Raw genomic sequence first — 16,195 nt, forward strand, 5'->3', positions numbered from 1 at the left:
GTGGAGGAATTGTTTTGTTCACTTAATAAAGATACTACTCAAAAGAAGAAGGTAAATAATATGGATTAGGTGTGTTTTGTGCCCAGAGAAGTGTGGATTATATGTAGTAGACTGATCTTTAGATCTACGACGTCAGCAAAACAAATGTTTTTGTGCTTTGGCTTTTTTTTTTTTGCTGACATTATAATGTGAAAACTTAAAACCGTGTCTGAAAATCTGTAATTTTCTGCCTTGTCTATTGATTCTTTAGGGTCGGAGCCATAGTATAAAATCTGACCCTACATAATGGCATTTGGGGGAGGGACGTGTCTGCTTGTATTACTTCCGTGTAAGGAAGGAAACAGGGAAATGACAGGCTACAGTTCTGAGTTTCCTGTTTGATGTTCATGAGAAGGTTGGAAAAGAGAAGCTCCATTTTAGAAATTAACCTGTGACTAGAATAATTGAACTTGCTGGAATAGTACTTTAGTGGGTTGGCTTGTCATTAAAAGAGGGCAGAGTTAAGGGTGTTAGGAGTTTTTATTGTGTGTGTAAGAGAAATGTAAACGTATGAGGTAACTTAAGTTAAAATTCCATTTTGAATCCATTTTTAAAAATGCCTGATTTCCACATTTATTTCTGAGTATTGGAGAACCTGTATAAATGCTACCCTAAGTAGCAATAAGAAGTGGCAATCTCACACTTACATAGCAGTTCTGCATTACTATAGGTTCACTTCATGGTTCCTCAACCAAAATATTCACAAATGAGTTATTCAGATCTCAATTTGACATTTAATTAAATATCTGGTTTTACTTTACTATTCAATTTGGCTAGTATTTTTAAATAAATAGCACACCTGTGCAGTTAAGTATGCTGAAATGAAGTCTGAGTATATGCTTATGGTTCCTTAGTATTTGGTTAGATTTCTTGAGACTGGGTGTCTGTATTAACTTGTCAGCACCTCTGTGTTCATGAAGTTTTCTGATGAGGTGATTGACTGCATGCAGCATGTGATGTGAGCTCTGTTTTCTATGGGTCAGAGGAAGTGTTCTCTCACTCCTTATTTTTATCTTTTTCAAATAGGCCAAAGGAGTTTTGCCTATACAAACCTATTTAAGTTACTGAGTTTCCATATAGAGAGCTCCAGGACCAAATGTCAGAGTACTGTACAAGTGTAGCTCTTGGGTTCCAGTGGAGACCCCCGTTAGGTTTACGTTGAACTTGTAGGAGTGGAGATCAGAACTCAAATTTTGATCTAGGAGTGTTATGGATGTGCTCATTGTAGAATTCTATTTAAAACACTTGTTACTGTGGAAATCAAAATGAATGTATTTGTCATAAATGAAATACTAAGTTTGAGTTTCGAAATGTTAGAACTTACTGCAAATCATTGTAAGGTAAAGACATTTTATGTATAAAGTTCAGAGTAAACAACTTGGGGTTATAACTGGTTATTCAAAAATATTTGTTTTTCGAATTTGTTGTGAAGTTCATTTTGATGTTGTAATGAATCTTGACTAAAAAAAGCTTCAGTGTAGTAGGCAATTTTCAAGTGTCTGGTGTGTAATGGAATTGTACCCCAGTCCTCAAAATTTTGCTTAAGAGACTTGTCTTTTGGGCACTTGAACTTAAAGCATACTTTAATTTAATCCTTTGAATATAATAATTAATTTATCTTGCTATAGTTATTAGATGTTCTCTCCCTTGTGTTGCAAACCATGCTTTTTCTTTTGTCCTTGTATTAGCCAGGTGGTGCATTCAAACATATTAAGTTTGAAATACTAGTGCAGATGAGCACATCAGACAACTACTGCTGGCATGATTAATCAGTCCTGAAATAACCAGCTACAACTGGCAACAGATACATGCACACTTACATAAGTTTAGATATTTTAATAGAATGGATGGAGGGCATGTTCTATTTTTCTTAACCTTTACAAAAAAAAATAATAATCAACATTCATTTCCTTCAAGATAGCCCCGTCTGCTCTTGCAGTTGTTTTAAAATAGCTGTATTTGCATTTTCTAGAGGACAGGTTACATGATGCAGCAAGGCAGATACGGCAGTGCTCCCTCCAGATCTGATGCACTGTTGTTGCCTGTATGACAGCAGATGATTGGCATTAATGAACAAAACCTAAAGGGGAACCTTATTAGCTTAACTTCAGCTTGCATTCAAATTGTGTTTTCATCTGGCATTCCACTTCCCACTCCTATGCCCACCCCCCACCAGGTTCCCAAATCAGTTCTTTAAGGACAAACTTCTTAGCATTTAAAAAACAGAAACGTTAAAAAATATAGTAAAAATTGCTGAAGGGATTCTAGATCTTTGGGGAGGGTGAACTTGTATACTGTATGACTTAAAAAAATTAGATATGTGGTTTCTGTGGTGACTGAAGTTCCTGAGTGTTCTTGAGTTACGGGGTTTTCTAGCTTCCTTATTTCTAAAGCAAACTGCCTTTAATTGGGAAAAACAAAAACAAACAACAAAAAAAAACTTTTATTGGACAACTAATATTTCAAATTTAATACTTTCCCTTTTGAAACAGAGGTACGGATATGGTTTAGTATTTGTTGTTGCTTTTGTTTTATTTAAAGGATTGAAATGAGGCTGCTCTTGAGAAGTATGCCATAGTGTTTGTCAGTTCTAGGCATGAAGTGGCTCTATCTATGGCTGTTAATATGTGAAGTGGAATCCAAGCTGCCTGGAGTTAGGGAGGATTTGAAGTATGTGATACAAATCCTAACTGCAGGCCTAGCAAGGCTGCCTCTCTTAATATCTAGTGGGTTTTGGTTTATTTTCTGTTCTCTTTGCCAGTGGTGCTCTGAGTAGCTGCAATGTTGCATCCATGCGTTAACCATTTTCTGCCTAAAAACCCATTTCTCTGGCCCTCCTCTCCCTATGCTGTTTGTGTGGCAAAGAGGGAGGTGCTCTGCTGTATAAATGTTTTATCCACTGCTGAGTTGTCACTGAATGGCTGGTCTTGAGTGCACAGTGCAGCCATCTTAATCATGTTTTCAGTGCAGCTGAGACAGTGCAGTTTCAAAATGGCTGCCGAGGTGTTCTTCATTGCAGCAGTTTAGCTTGACTGTATGCAAATGAGCAGAGCTGTTGGCACCACACGCTTCAGAACTTGGAGGTAAGCACTAGCTCTGCTTTGCTGAGAAACAATTACAAATTTTAAACAATTACAAATTTTGTTCAATCAAAATGCTAGAATTCTAACCTGTATAAAATACCTTAAAGTATTGGTGTGTTTGTTTTTTTTTTTTTGTTTTTTTGTTTTTTTTGGCAGCAGGAGGGTGTGGTTTCCCCCCCCATCCCCCCCTCCCTTCCCTGAATTAATTCACAGACCTCTATCCTTTCTCAGTTACAGGGTAGATTGGGTGGGACAGGAGGGGTCAGAGGTCATACCCCCATGTCTTGTTAAACAAATGATTTAATTTTGGCTCCCTTCCTTACCAGGCCAGCTCTTACTTCATGCTGCCGTTTCTCAAAAACTTGCCTCGTGGTTTAACTAACACCTAAAATAAATTCTTTATGAACTTAATTACACTCTTGTAATTGAGTGGCTAAATTTACGTTTGATATCATATTTTCAACATGTTATTTTTTTCCCCCAATGTTAAATGAGAACTACAAAACCTGAGTAAATACATTTGAATAGTGATGATAATGTAAATGTTAACCATTTTGCAGGTACCAGTTATTTGCTATTCAACAATTATAGTACCATAAATCCTGTAGAAGTACTGCAAAAGATAAAGTGAAATTGTTCTTTTATTTCTTAGGTGAAATCTGAGTTTCAAAATGCTGGTGGCTTCATGTGACTTAGGCATTTCCTGTGCATGTTACTGGTTAAAGGCAGCCTAGCTATTTGTCATGCTTGATGCCCATTAAAAGGTTGTTGGTAGGTGGTGTTGTCCAGGGGCATGAAGTTGGGAGAAAAGCAGTGCTCAGATTTTTTTCCATTGGGGAAGGGGAGAACAATACAGGAGGAAGAGGTTAAGACATTTTTCCTCATGACTTATCTTCTTTTTTGGAGTTTGTCTTAAATACCTAACTAAGATCTCAATGGGGTCTTAAGCTAGACGCATGTTAATTCTACAGTAATTATATAAGGAGTTATTTGAAGTTCTCCACAAACATATTAGGAGCAGCAGAAGAGCTGGGTAACTCATCAGTATATAGTTAATAATATTTTCCTGTCTGAAGTTGAACTTAGTGCAAAGGTTGTGGAAGTCTATATTAAATGCCTGAAAGTTTACTTCTTCCTCAGTATTTTTGCACATTGACCTGGTGTTTTTAGCATATTCTGTAACAAAACACTTGGTGGTTAAATTAGTCTTTAAATATTTGCTTGTATAAATCTTCTAGTGGTAATGGCAGTACGCTCTTCTGAAGAAACAAAGTATTTTGAGCAGATAGTGCACATCAAGTTCTCAGGAGATGATGTTGCATGTTTACCTGTGTATTTGGTGTAAGAAATAATAAAGAACTCAGTGAAAATCAGTAATTTAAGGCTAGGTAGATTGTTGACTTCAGCTAACTGTAAATCTGGAAGTGGTCACAGGCTCTCCATGCATTAGGGTAACAAGTCAGTGATAGAAATAATGGAGATGTACAATCACAGGTGATGCTGAAATGCAGTTAGGTGGGTAGTCTATTACTTATTTATTGCTAGTGGAATTTTGTTCAGTGGTCTTAACTTAAGGCAGGTTTTACTTCATAGTCTTTTTCTTGGTTAAGAAGGTAGGTAGGTAAGATACTGCAATCAGTTAGGCACTTCCAAATGTCTGAAAAGTTGGACAACAAATTCTACTTATTTTGCTAAAGTGTGCCTCATTTAATAAATGTATACTCATAATGTAAGGAGATATTCTGCTTCCCATCCCCCAAACAATCTTTCTGATTTCTTACAAGATACTGAGTCAAGTCATCCTGACCCCTGTCTTAAAAATGATTACAGAGGTTTGTTTATATGGTTTTAGTCAGTTATTGTTGCTGATTAATTCCAGATGTTAATAAACCATTGTTTGAAGCAAGAAAAAATAATTCATTCTGTATCATAAGACAGCTGAAGTCCTACTTGGTAGTCACTGAAGGGAATGAAATTTTGTCTAAAACATATGTTAGCATACATACACATGAAAACTGTCAAACATTATTGATTCTGCTGATTTTTGTTAACCCCTCTTTCATGGGAACATGAAAAGGGAAAGTGGCATATTTTTTGACATTCACTGTAAGGAGTAGTTCTTCAGATGTATTAGATTTGAGTACAGTAACTTACATGTATGCTGTGTCTTTCTTTTACACAATTCTTTTTGTACCTTTTTTGGTACCAAAAAAAAAAAAAAAACCAACAACCTTTCTATGAGCTAAGTAAGCTTATTCCCATTTTAGAGAAAGCATGATGCCCAGAGAGATTGGCAGGGTTCAGAGGAAAGCTCCCCTTGGCTCTACAGTGTTTGCCTTTTTCCTTTGTTCTTTGGTTTACTTTATAACAGGCCATTTTGAAAAACATCATTCTTGGAAGTCCTGTAGGATATGAGTGGGAGGCATAGAGTGTTTCTGTTGTAGTGAGATGTGTGGAGGTGTGATGCGATTGGGGTTTTTTGTTTGGATGATTTTCTTTTTTTTCCCTTCCCTAAAGTGGGCATTGGAATGCATAAAGTATGGTGGGTTTTGAAACCTGTGTTAACGTGGAACACATTCGTGTTCCAGAAGTCCAAGTATACAGTAATGGTTGGTGTGCAGAATACACTAGTAGCTGTCACTATGACTTTCCCTCTCTCCAATGTTGTTAATAGTTGCCTTTTTGACTACTGAAGAACAAACAAAAAACATTTGATTTACTTGCATGTGAATGCTGCACTCTAAAGAATACAAAGATGCACATTTATTAAATATATGAATTATATGTGCATGACCTAAATTAGAAACAGTTGTGTGTAATGAATTATCAACTTAACTAAATTGATTGCTGTGCATTTTAAATGTGAGATGCGTCATCAGATTCTCCACTTCGGAGACCTGCTGCATTCTAGAATAATTAGTTTTGCAGTGCTGATACCTGAAGGGTAGGCTTTCAGAAATAAACTCCAAATAGGGTAGCAGTGTCAAATACACGTGAATTTCCAAGAGAAATGTGCAACACTGAAGGAGTTTAATTTTTTTTTCCTAGTGGTATATTCAAGAAAACTATTCTACTTTTCCATTTGTGTTTCATATAGCAAATAAACATACGATTGCTTCCTAAATTGTAGCAGTTTGGAACCATGTTAACATGGCTTGATTATTTTCTGTGTTCTTAAAACTCAAAATTGTCTGAATTTGCACAGCTGCGTCTTCTATTTGAGAAGATATTCTGGGGGAAAACAATCTCAGGCAGGATTCAAACCAAACTGGAATGGATTGCTGAATTAATGCAATACTCTTTAATCTATGCAAATCACTTTCAAACAGCAGACTTGATTGGTTCTTTTAGTAGTAGAACTAAATGGTTGTGGAGCACTAAAAACTGTTTTGAATCTTAAATACTTAATCACATCATGATTATTCTGCAACAGTTAAAATTCAAGTTTATTTTTAGCTGTAAAATTTACTATGGTTTTCTCCAGATTTTAGTGTCTTTAAAGGATTTATGAGTTAAACAAGTATGTATTTTCTTTTTTCCTGCATCATCTTGCACACTTAGGCCTTTAGGTTTTTCAGTATTCAGTAAATAAATAAATAAATAATTCATGTAAATTTGAGTAAAATTGACTTTTTTTCTTCTCTGTGGTTGCTAAGGAGTCAACCAGTATTTTACTTTTCTGAAGCAAAGGGAGCACATCTTACTGTGGTGCAGCCTGGATGTTTCTTGTTTTAAGTGTTTTCTAACCCCTTTTATATAGTAGAAAAACAGATACAACTAGTGTTAGTCCTGCCTTTCCTGCTCCTTCTATTGCTACAGGTTTCTGCTGTAAAATATCTTGAAGTAAAACCATGCTGGCTAAGATAAGCATGTGATTTGACAGACTGTTCTGTATTACAGCAATGAGTATGATTTGCTGTGCTGTCCAAAGACTAACTCAAGAAAGGCTAGGGAACTACCAAGTTTCTGGCTGTTACAGGAATGACTTGTTCAGTTTCATACTTCGGGGGAAAAAAGGCAAAGTCAGAGAGAAAAGCGATGTTTTGGGCTGTATATATACTGCCTAAAGAGTTTTCCCTTGTTCTGTGACTTTTCCCACTTACTTTTCTTTTGAGCTACTAAAGACAGGTTTCATCATTATATTTTTTTTTTTTTACTATTTTTAAGACAAATTTTGCTTATGAAATGCTTGCACAAATCATTTTGTAGCAGATTTTTTTCTGTACCTTTCTATTCTGAGATTTATCAACTATGACATTTAAAACGAGGATATTATCTACCTATCTATCTATCTATAAAATGGATATTGTCTACCATATTTACCAACTGAAAGCATACAGCTAATAATAATTACTTTGAAGACAATTGGCCTTAATACTTTTGCCTGTAACATCTGCTCTTTGAGAACACAAAGTAGTGGAAACTTTTTAATATACTGTATTGAATGTAGGAAAAAGTCTTTTATTAGTTATTTATTTTGTAATGGCAATCCATGGAGAATGGAAGGGACTATGATAATGCTTTTTCTCCAGTGTTACTCTGACACTCGAAACCAGCAGCACCACCAAAGCCACCCTCTGTCTTTGGAAGGCCCTAAGATGGCGGCCGTGCAGCCTCTGTGGCCCATGAGGCACAGCAGGGCCCTGCAAGCCCTATGCCCTGTCAGTGGGCCCGTGACAAGCAGGCCGCCTGCCCTGCTCCTGGCAGACTGCCTGCGCACTTCTGGACGATGACCCCGCTGTGTGGAAACGCGCTGCGTCTGAAAATTGCCTCTGCCCTAGCTGGCCGCGCAACAAGGCGCAGGGAAGAGGCAGAGCAGCGGGAGTGGGTGTGACGTCACTCGGAAGGTTCTGGAAGCGGGGTGGTGCCGCCTCCAGGCAGCAGCTGGAGAACCCGGCCGCGGGGCTGCCTGTAAGCTCCGGCCCGGATTTCCCTGAGTGGATTGGAGTGGAGACAAACGCTCTGAGTCAAGGATCTGGCTTTATACTGTCTCTTTCGGTGTTGAGGATGGTAGTGTTGTGCTGGAATATGTGCATAAGGCAGTAGAGCTGGTATGTGTGTGTAACGGCATGTAGGCAACGCGAGGCTCGGGTTTTGCCTGTGTGTTTTTTAAGGCAGCATTGGTGCCTTTTATTTCCAAGTACTGAGCCTGTTCAGCTGATGACTCATTCTGCAAATAACAAAAGCATCACTGAAAGATGTATTCTGCACAATGCTTAAATGTGCTAATGGACACAAATCTGTCTGAAAGTAATATAAATCAAAAGATGCATGTGAAATAATAGATGAGAAACACCAGATCACTTACATGGTTAATGGTTGTTACTGTAATGTGACAGTAATTGTGGGAAAATAAAAGTTGTTCCTTTGCACATCTCTTCAGGTTTTTGGATACAACATCTAAGCCTGAACTGTAACAACCAAAGAATAATAATTTGCATTACTAAATACTTTGACATGAAGTTGGAGTGTTTGTGATGTTATGATAAGCAAACTGCATTATGCTGAAATAACCTAGAACCAGCCATACAGCAAATTGTAATTCCACAGTGGAAAAGGGACATCCAAAGTAATTGGATTATGTATATATCCCTGGCACTGTTAGCATCCTGAAGAGAAGCAATGTGGGCAACAAAAGAGGCCAGGAGCACAAAGAAGGCTTTCCTGGTCCTGAGGTGGCTCTGCCTTTGTCCTACTCAAATTGTCAGGCATTTGTCTCCATCGTTTCCCTCTTCCCTGTATATGCCACTGAATGGTGCAATGCTGCAAGTACAGCAGTGTTGCTAGATGCTAGCCCAACATTATTGTGGTTTAACATAATTTTTTTTTCAGGGTTTGCAAATTCATATTTATAAGCAATATAATAAATGGTATATTTATTTGCCTTGAGTTGTGTTACATGCTAGGAGTTTCTCATAAGGCTACACATGTGGAGGGGAAGGTATCGGAGAATGATTCGTCTTTTTACATAAACACATTTAATAGTAAGGAAAGCCTGGTTAATTTTTTATTTTTTTTTTCCCAGTAAGTAAGGTGAGTTTTAGAGTAGGCATTTGTAAAATATAACTTATTTGTTAAAGTAAAAGGGTTTATGACTGGAAGTGAAAAAGGCAATAATTAAGAAATTAACTATTTGAAGTTGGAGCAACGCTGAAATCCAAGCTGCTCTCTCTACCTGTCACTATACCCTCTTAGGTAGTTGGAGAGAGAGCCCACAGCTCCACCTGCCTGGGGAAGGGGGGTGGGCCGGGGGTGAGTGAAGTATTAACAGTAAATTAAATGAAATGGCCAGGCACGTTACCTGTTGTCAGTAGGTTAAAACCGAATTGCTCTACTTTGGAGGCTACAGTTCCTTGTTATTGGTAGGCTGTGAATTATTGGAAATACCAGTTACAGAGAAGCTGATTGCATATGCATAGCCATTTATTCAGCGTTATGCAAATCACTATAAAACACTTACCAAAACCTTCCTGACCAGTGCAGCATTTTGCAGTTCTGCTAGGAACCTGTTTTCAAGGGGGCATTTCTTTTGCAGAGACCACAGACAGTTTTTATAAACACTGAGATTACCACTTGACTTTTGGTGTGGCTCTGGACTGTTAGTAAGCAGATAGGGTAGCCTCCATATTCTAGAACTCGTGGCTGTCTCTGGGGGCCCTGGGGGGAGCGGGGGAGGGGGGGGGCGAGCCTTGCCTGGCAGCATCTTGCTGCAGCTCCCTCTTGAACTGGGGCCCCCTTTATGTAAATTTTCACTGGCGCCAGCTAGCTGTAACTGCAGTCTGTCTCTGCCTCGGCAGCAAGGAACATGTGTCCTGGAGTTTCCTTTGCAGGGATTGCAGGAGCAGTCTGGTTTCTGGGCAAAGCAAGCCACACCGATGAATTTGGAAAGGCATACAAGGGAATCTCGGTGTGGTTAGATTGCTAGTGTGTCAAAACACGGCGGAGATTTTCAGCTTGCTTCTTGGTTTTAGTGTGCTGTCTTATGCTGAGCTGTAATAAATTTATGCTTGTTGGTACTACCGTGTGGTATGTGGGAGGTACCTCGCTGCACATAGTTGCTGCAGTGCTAAATAGTTGGCAGCACAGAAGGCAGCACAAAGAGTTCCGATTGTGGACACTTGCAGTTGCAATGTTCCCTTGGAGGCTGTGGCATGCTCAGTGAGCTGCAGTGACACTCCTGACACCTTCATTCACTTGTGTGTGGGAGTGGGAGTTCCTGTGTGCTGCAACAAGCTGCTGTAGGCTACTGGCTGGGAGGTACAACAGCATAGCTCAGGCTGGATGGAAAATAGTACTTATGCTGCTGTGTAAACAAAACAAGATCTGAGTATCAAGATGGCCGACCTGGAAGCCTACTTGTAGCTCATGCTACTTATGCAAATGAGCTGCATGTCAGTGGCTTTCCCACAGGAGGAAGTTCATTTGGCACGTGTCAAGTTCTCGTCAGGTAAGAGAAGCAACTCATTTTCTGCATTAATGTTTCCAAGGCCTTTGAAGTTATTTTTTTCCACTTAGGTGCCCAGCCCCCACCTTGGCAATGTACCAGTTGTATTACATTCAAATTGAAGAGGCATTTTTTGGGAAGCCTGGAAGTCACTTCTTGATGTAATTATTTGGGGTCACTGTCATTGGAGGGAATGTTAACTAACAACTATTGTAAAATGTTTGCATAGGTTAAACTGAAGACTTTAAAAATACTAGTGTTCTAGTATTAGTGTTCTTTTTGCTGTTGTTGATATTTTTTTATTATTATTTTGATTGTAACCCCCCACTCTTCTGCTACTGTGTTTTTGTGTCTCTGTAGCAACACCAGTTGATGCAAATGGGGGCATAGCACTACTGTGAGCCCACCCCTAAAAGGGTACAAAATTAAGGTATACCAGTGGTGTGGGTTTCTTTTGGTTTGTGTGGGTTTGGATTTTTTTTTTTTGGCTTCACAGTATTGTAAAGGAACTTAATTATCCTGGTTGTGGTTTAAACAATCATTTTTTTGAGGTGGTAAAGCTGTTCAAAATACTGGATGGTGAACTGTTAACCATGTATCTTTTAGTATAAATGCGCATTCACAAGTGCTTTTATATGAATTTTTAAAAGGTGTTATTTGTAAATAGGAAGCAAATGAGAATATATCTATCTGATCTGACCCCTCAGATAAATCTCAGAAGATACTAAGCTTGTTAAAATAGCAAATTTTAACAAAATGACAGTATTGCTAATTTCATAACATACTGTGCTGTAGTTATGCATGCAGTAACATGAAAGGAATGTGTTGAGCAGATGTGCTGGTTCTGCACTAGTGTATTTGCATTGTTGCCATTTTATAGCCCCAAAAATTTGGGACAGAGTGGGAGACAGGAAAGTGGAGACAGTAAAAGAAAATGACTGGATTGGGGATGTCTCTAAGCTAAACAAAATAAAGACTTGGAGATGCATGAACAGGCCAAGCAATACATGGAAAGAGTGATCTCCTGTAAAGGTAAATGGCAGCTAAAGATAGGGATATACAAGTGGCAGTAGACAGGAGGTGGGTCAAGATGGAAAACTGAGATTAATCAAAGTGAAACTAAAAAGGTAGGGGGTCAAAGTCGGCAGGTAGACTACTTGAACTTAAAATGAGGAACTGATAGAGACTATAAATACGAAAGCTGCTCTGAAATGGCCTTTGAATTAAGGCCAAGAGAAAAGGTATAAATATGCTAGGAAAGAGCTACAGCTGGTTGATATTGAGGAGAGGGAAAGTCAATGATAATAGACAAAGGTATTGATACAACAGCGTAAAACACTGCATGCCAACAACTTGGGCCAAAATTTTTCCTTGTATCTAATTACACATTTCCTTTGAAATGTGTAATAACTGTTTTCTTTAGTGGTAACTTAAGATTTGATATGGGATGCAGTTTTGCTTGTTTGCATGCATATCCAGACTAAAACAAAAATGCAATAAAATGGTGTGTCTATGTGCACGCAGACATATGTATCAGAAAGTACATAAATAGGTATGTGGTGGATTTCTCCGAGTAAATTACACTAGCAATCACGGTTAACTGTTTTAGAGGTTGTACATAAAAGGCAATTTCTGTTAAAAATATCTTTTCCTTTTATTGCGGTCTGACAGAAGCAATTCAGGACCCTTCCCTCATTTTCTGTATAGAGCACAAGTGTGAGGATGGTAGAGGGGAAAAATGGCATTGTGGGCCATGAAGAATCTAGAAAACTGATTATCGAAGAAGAAAATCTTGACTAATATGGCAAATGATAACAAAGGTGAGGTTGCTAGGATTCTTTCTTCACTTCTATTAGTTATGTTGGTGACAATAGTACCATGGTTTTTAGTGAAGTGGAAAGGACAGGATATTACAGTGACTACTTTTGTTTGTTCTTTAGGTAGAAGTGGGGTGGGTGAGTATCTTGCAGGTGACTAAGGTACTTAATCTAGAAGTTACAACAGAAGAGTCCATGACAGACATTTCTAAGCAGAAGCTATTAACAGGTCTTTGTAACTTGCACCCAGGAGGTCTATTAAATAATTAAAAAATGGCTGAAAATATTTTTTCATCTGAGGTGTGTTGTCCCACACCAAGAACTCTTAAAATACAAAAGAAATTCCTGAAGTCCTGGAAGACTGCTTGCTTAAAAAAGCTCAGGAAGGATGACCTAAATAAAAAATTCAGGAAATGAAGAGGAAAAAAAAATGCCAAAAAAAGCTTAATGGAAATATATATTTTTAAAAGAAAAATACTAAATATGGAAGTAAAATTATATCTAGAATAATACTACATTTGTTTTAGAACACAGTTGTTTGGCATAAGCACTCAGTGTGTAATGCAGTTATGCCTTCTTAGGGAAAACAAAAAAGCACCTGTACCATGTAAATTGAATACCTTCTTAAAAGCTTGAAGGGGTGGAAGACTGACAAAGGTGTTACTGAAGGAAGCATGTTCCAAGTCAAGCTTCTTTATGAAGGGTACTGCAAAGAAGTTCTTTTAATTTGTATATGGCAAAAAAAGAATGGAATCACCTGGGTCACTTGTTCAGTGGGACATGTTCAGTCTACAGTTGCACAGCAAAATCTGAAATTGTACTTCAGTGGACAGTTTCTAAATGTACATACCTGCTTAAGAAGAAGCTGGACCCTGGGATCATAGAGCCAAAAAGTTGAACCAAAGTCCCAAGGGTAGAGTAAATGTAAAGGGACTGAAATTCTGATGAATATAGAGCAAGATTAAGGAAGTCACTTACTTTACTTAATTAAACTCCTCCAGTTGTACTGATGATATGAAATCTGTATCACTACAGGTTATGGTCTTGTCCGTAGGTTTTAACAATGTCAACAAATTAGGAAGGGTCCTGGGGAAAAGCAAAAAAGTGACTCTGGCTGAAGAACGTAGAATCGCAGAATAATTTAATCTAATCTGACATCTTCAAAGGAGTGTTGCTTCAAATTTATTCTAGGTTACTCCAGGGTTCCTCCATGTGAGGCCTGAAAGTCTGAAAGGGTGGAGGTTCCACAGCCTCTCCAGATAAGCTGTTTCAGTGTTTAATCACACTTAGAGCAAGAATTGTTCTCTACATCTATCTGGAATTTCCACTGTAGCAAGGTGTTCCTTGTCAGTATATTGTGCATTTCTGGAAAGAGTTTCTCTTTGCCTTCTCAATAAATGCCAATTAGGTCATTGAAGACAGCAATTAGTTCCCACTTAGCAATCTATTCTTTATACTACACAAATTCAGCTTACTAGTTTAACCTCACCTGCCACATTCTCCATCCTTAACCATCTCGGTGGTTCTTCAGTGGACTATCTCCTGTTTATCAGTATTTCCGTTGCATTAGGGGTGGCAAAAGTGGATGTGCTGTAATTCAGATGTAGTTTCACAGGTGCCAAACAGAGTGGCATAATAACTTCCTTTGTCTTGTAGAATGTTTCTGCTTATGCAGTCTAATCTTGTGTCTGTAAGACAGAATGGATCTCTTTTAGCTTATTAAAGAGATAATCGGGATAAAGCAGTAATTCCAGTGTATAAGTTGTTTCAGAAAGCAAAAATATCTACTTAAATAGGATGTCCAGTCTAGAGACAAAAGAGAAGTAATGGGAGACTGGAAGAAGACCAACTAATGTTTAAAAGTGGTGATTCTTTTCTTTAATTATATTGTAAGTGAATAAAAATGTAGCAAGTCTTTGTGTTTTGTCATCCTCCAGAAAGACATCCAGTCTTCATGTGGAGACAGGCTTTACTTGGAAGGATGGCCAACCTATGACACTAAGATGGTGTATGGCTTTGGAACAGCTAATGTATGACTTAACAACTGTGGCAACTCTGCAGCTGGGTTACATGGGATAGCGTTGGCATGAAGTCTTCCATATAATCTAAATCTTTGATTATTTGATAAAGTTCTCTGGTTGGAACCATTACAATTAGTATCACTAGTTTGACTCAGACCTGGCTACATATTTAGCCAAACCTTCCCCTGCTAATGTGGTGCCTTTCACTTACTACAGTGGTGAGACCTCACAAAAGGTGTCAAAATCATCAGCCCAATAATAATTTTCGAACTGTTCCATGCTGTGACTCTTAGCCAAATAATATACTTGCATGAAAAGGTCAAGAAAATTGTCCAAGTGTGCAGTAGCCATGTGCCTTTTTGGTTTCAGGAAATGGATGGCTAAGGGCATTTAATGGTCAAGGCTTAATCTCCATGCTGCAAAACTATTGCATCTATTGGATGAAATCATGAAAGGTCAACAGAACTAAAATTCTTAATAATATTCAGTCATTGTAGTGGCATGTAGTCAGTTACCTTTTTAAATTTTAATTTATCTTTTGTTCTGGACCTTTTTCATAACTTAAAGTGAAATTTTAGGGCAGATCTCACCATAAGTGATGTTTTTCTTCTGCATTTGAGTGTTTGTTTTTAAATCAAAGACAATAATAAAGCTGTGAATAGTGTGACTTTTATACTGCCTTGATTTAGAACTTAAATGGTATTTTCATCTTGTCTATGAGCAGTCACAAGCATAGCTATCAGTTGCAGTATAGGCCTGCACTGTATGTGGGAGTGAAGCTGGAGGGACAGGATGATGCCTTGTTTAGCTACTCTGAGTAGATCTGAACTCTGCTTAGGAAATATCAGCTGATCTATGCTGCAGACAATGCATGTATTACATTTACTGAAGATAGTTACGCTCATGCAGTTCTTCAACTTTCAGTCAGAGCATCATCTTCTACTGTGTGCAGTTATTTCTTTTTATGGGACAAGGAAGGGGAAATTATGAAGCTCTGCTGTGCCTTCTGGATTTGTTATCACACAATGTGATGGAAAGAGAGTTCCAAATGTGCTGTAGCCAGAGATTTCCTATTAACTGTCTTAATCCATTTATTACAAGGTTGACAGCAGCACGGAGAATTAAACCAATGTCTCATAAGCTAATTGCAAAGGAAGAAAGTTGTAGTATTACAGCTGCTTTCTTTTGTTGGATAGGATAAGTCAAGTATGATATGCACCAGCACAATAGCTGCCTGTGTATTCCAGGAAACCTTGCTGATGGTAATATGGCAAATTTTGTAGATAACTCATTCTCCAACCTAGGAGTGAGCTCCATAATGGAGGAGGCATTACAGAACCACATCTAAGGCTGTTCATTTGTCATAGAAAATCCAGCTATCATAGGAATTGTCAGAGTTAAAAGGTTAAAACTTAACTCTAGTGCCACTTAAAGCAGATGATGCAGGTTCTCAGTTGGTTTGGACATTCCATGATTATTTCTAATTTAGTAAGGGAGATGAGCTTCCTCTAGGGTGAGGCTTTGCTTCCACCTTCTAAAGAAAAATGATCGTCTCTAACACAGCTAGCATTCATTTAACAAGGTGTTAGAAAAACAGATTGCAGAATAAAGAAAGTGCTTTAATGTGTACAAACCTGATAAAATACTGGCTGATACTTGAGCAGTCAAAAGCTAAGATTATTTTTCTTAGTAGGTACAGTGCTGTTTGCTTATATGCAGAGTTGGAGAGGTTTTTGATCTTTAAGCACAATGATTTATTTACTTCTGAATATTAGGTCTGCTAATGAACAG

General features: G+C 38.1%; 1 protein-coding gene across 8 annotated transcripts in view; it reads left to right on the forward strand.

The window, feature by feature from the left end:
- The window catches only part of ATF7IP (activating transcription factor 7 interacting protein), a 102,761-nt gene that overhangs the window by 7,221 nt on the left and 79,345 nt on the right, over nucleotides 1-16,195 (forward strand). For 3 of the 8 annotated variants that reach the window (XM_082761750.1, XM_082761754.1, XM_082761755.1), the window contains exon 1: nucleotides 10,225-10,569. The exons of 2 other annotated variants lie outside the window; for them this stretch is intronic. The gene's annotated coding sequence lies outside the window, so the exon portion shown is untranslated. Of the gene's footprint in view, nucleotides 1-10,223; nucleotides 10,570-16,195 lie in introns of those variants that run through there. 3 more of the 8 variants (XM_082761756.1, XM_082761758.1, XM_082761759.1) reach the window with 3 other exon arrangements.

Source organism: Aythya marila (genome assembly GCF_965140915.1).
Source record: "Aythya marila genome assembly, chromosome: 1".
Lineage (NCBI taxonomy): Eukaryota > Metazoa > Chordata > Aves > Anseriformes > Anatidae > Aythya > Aythya marila.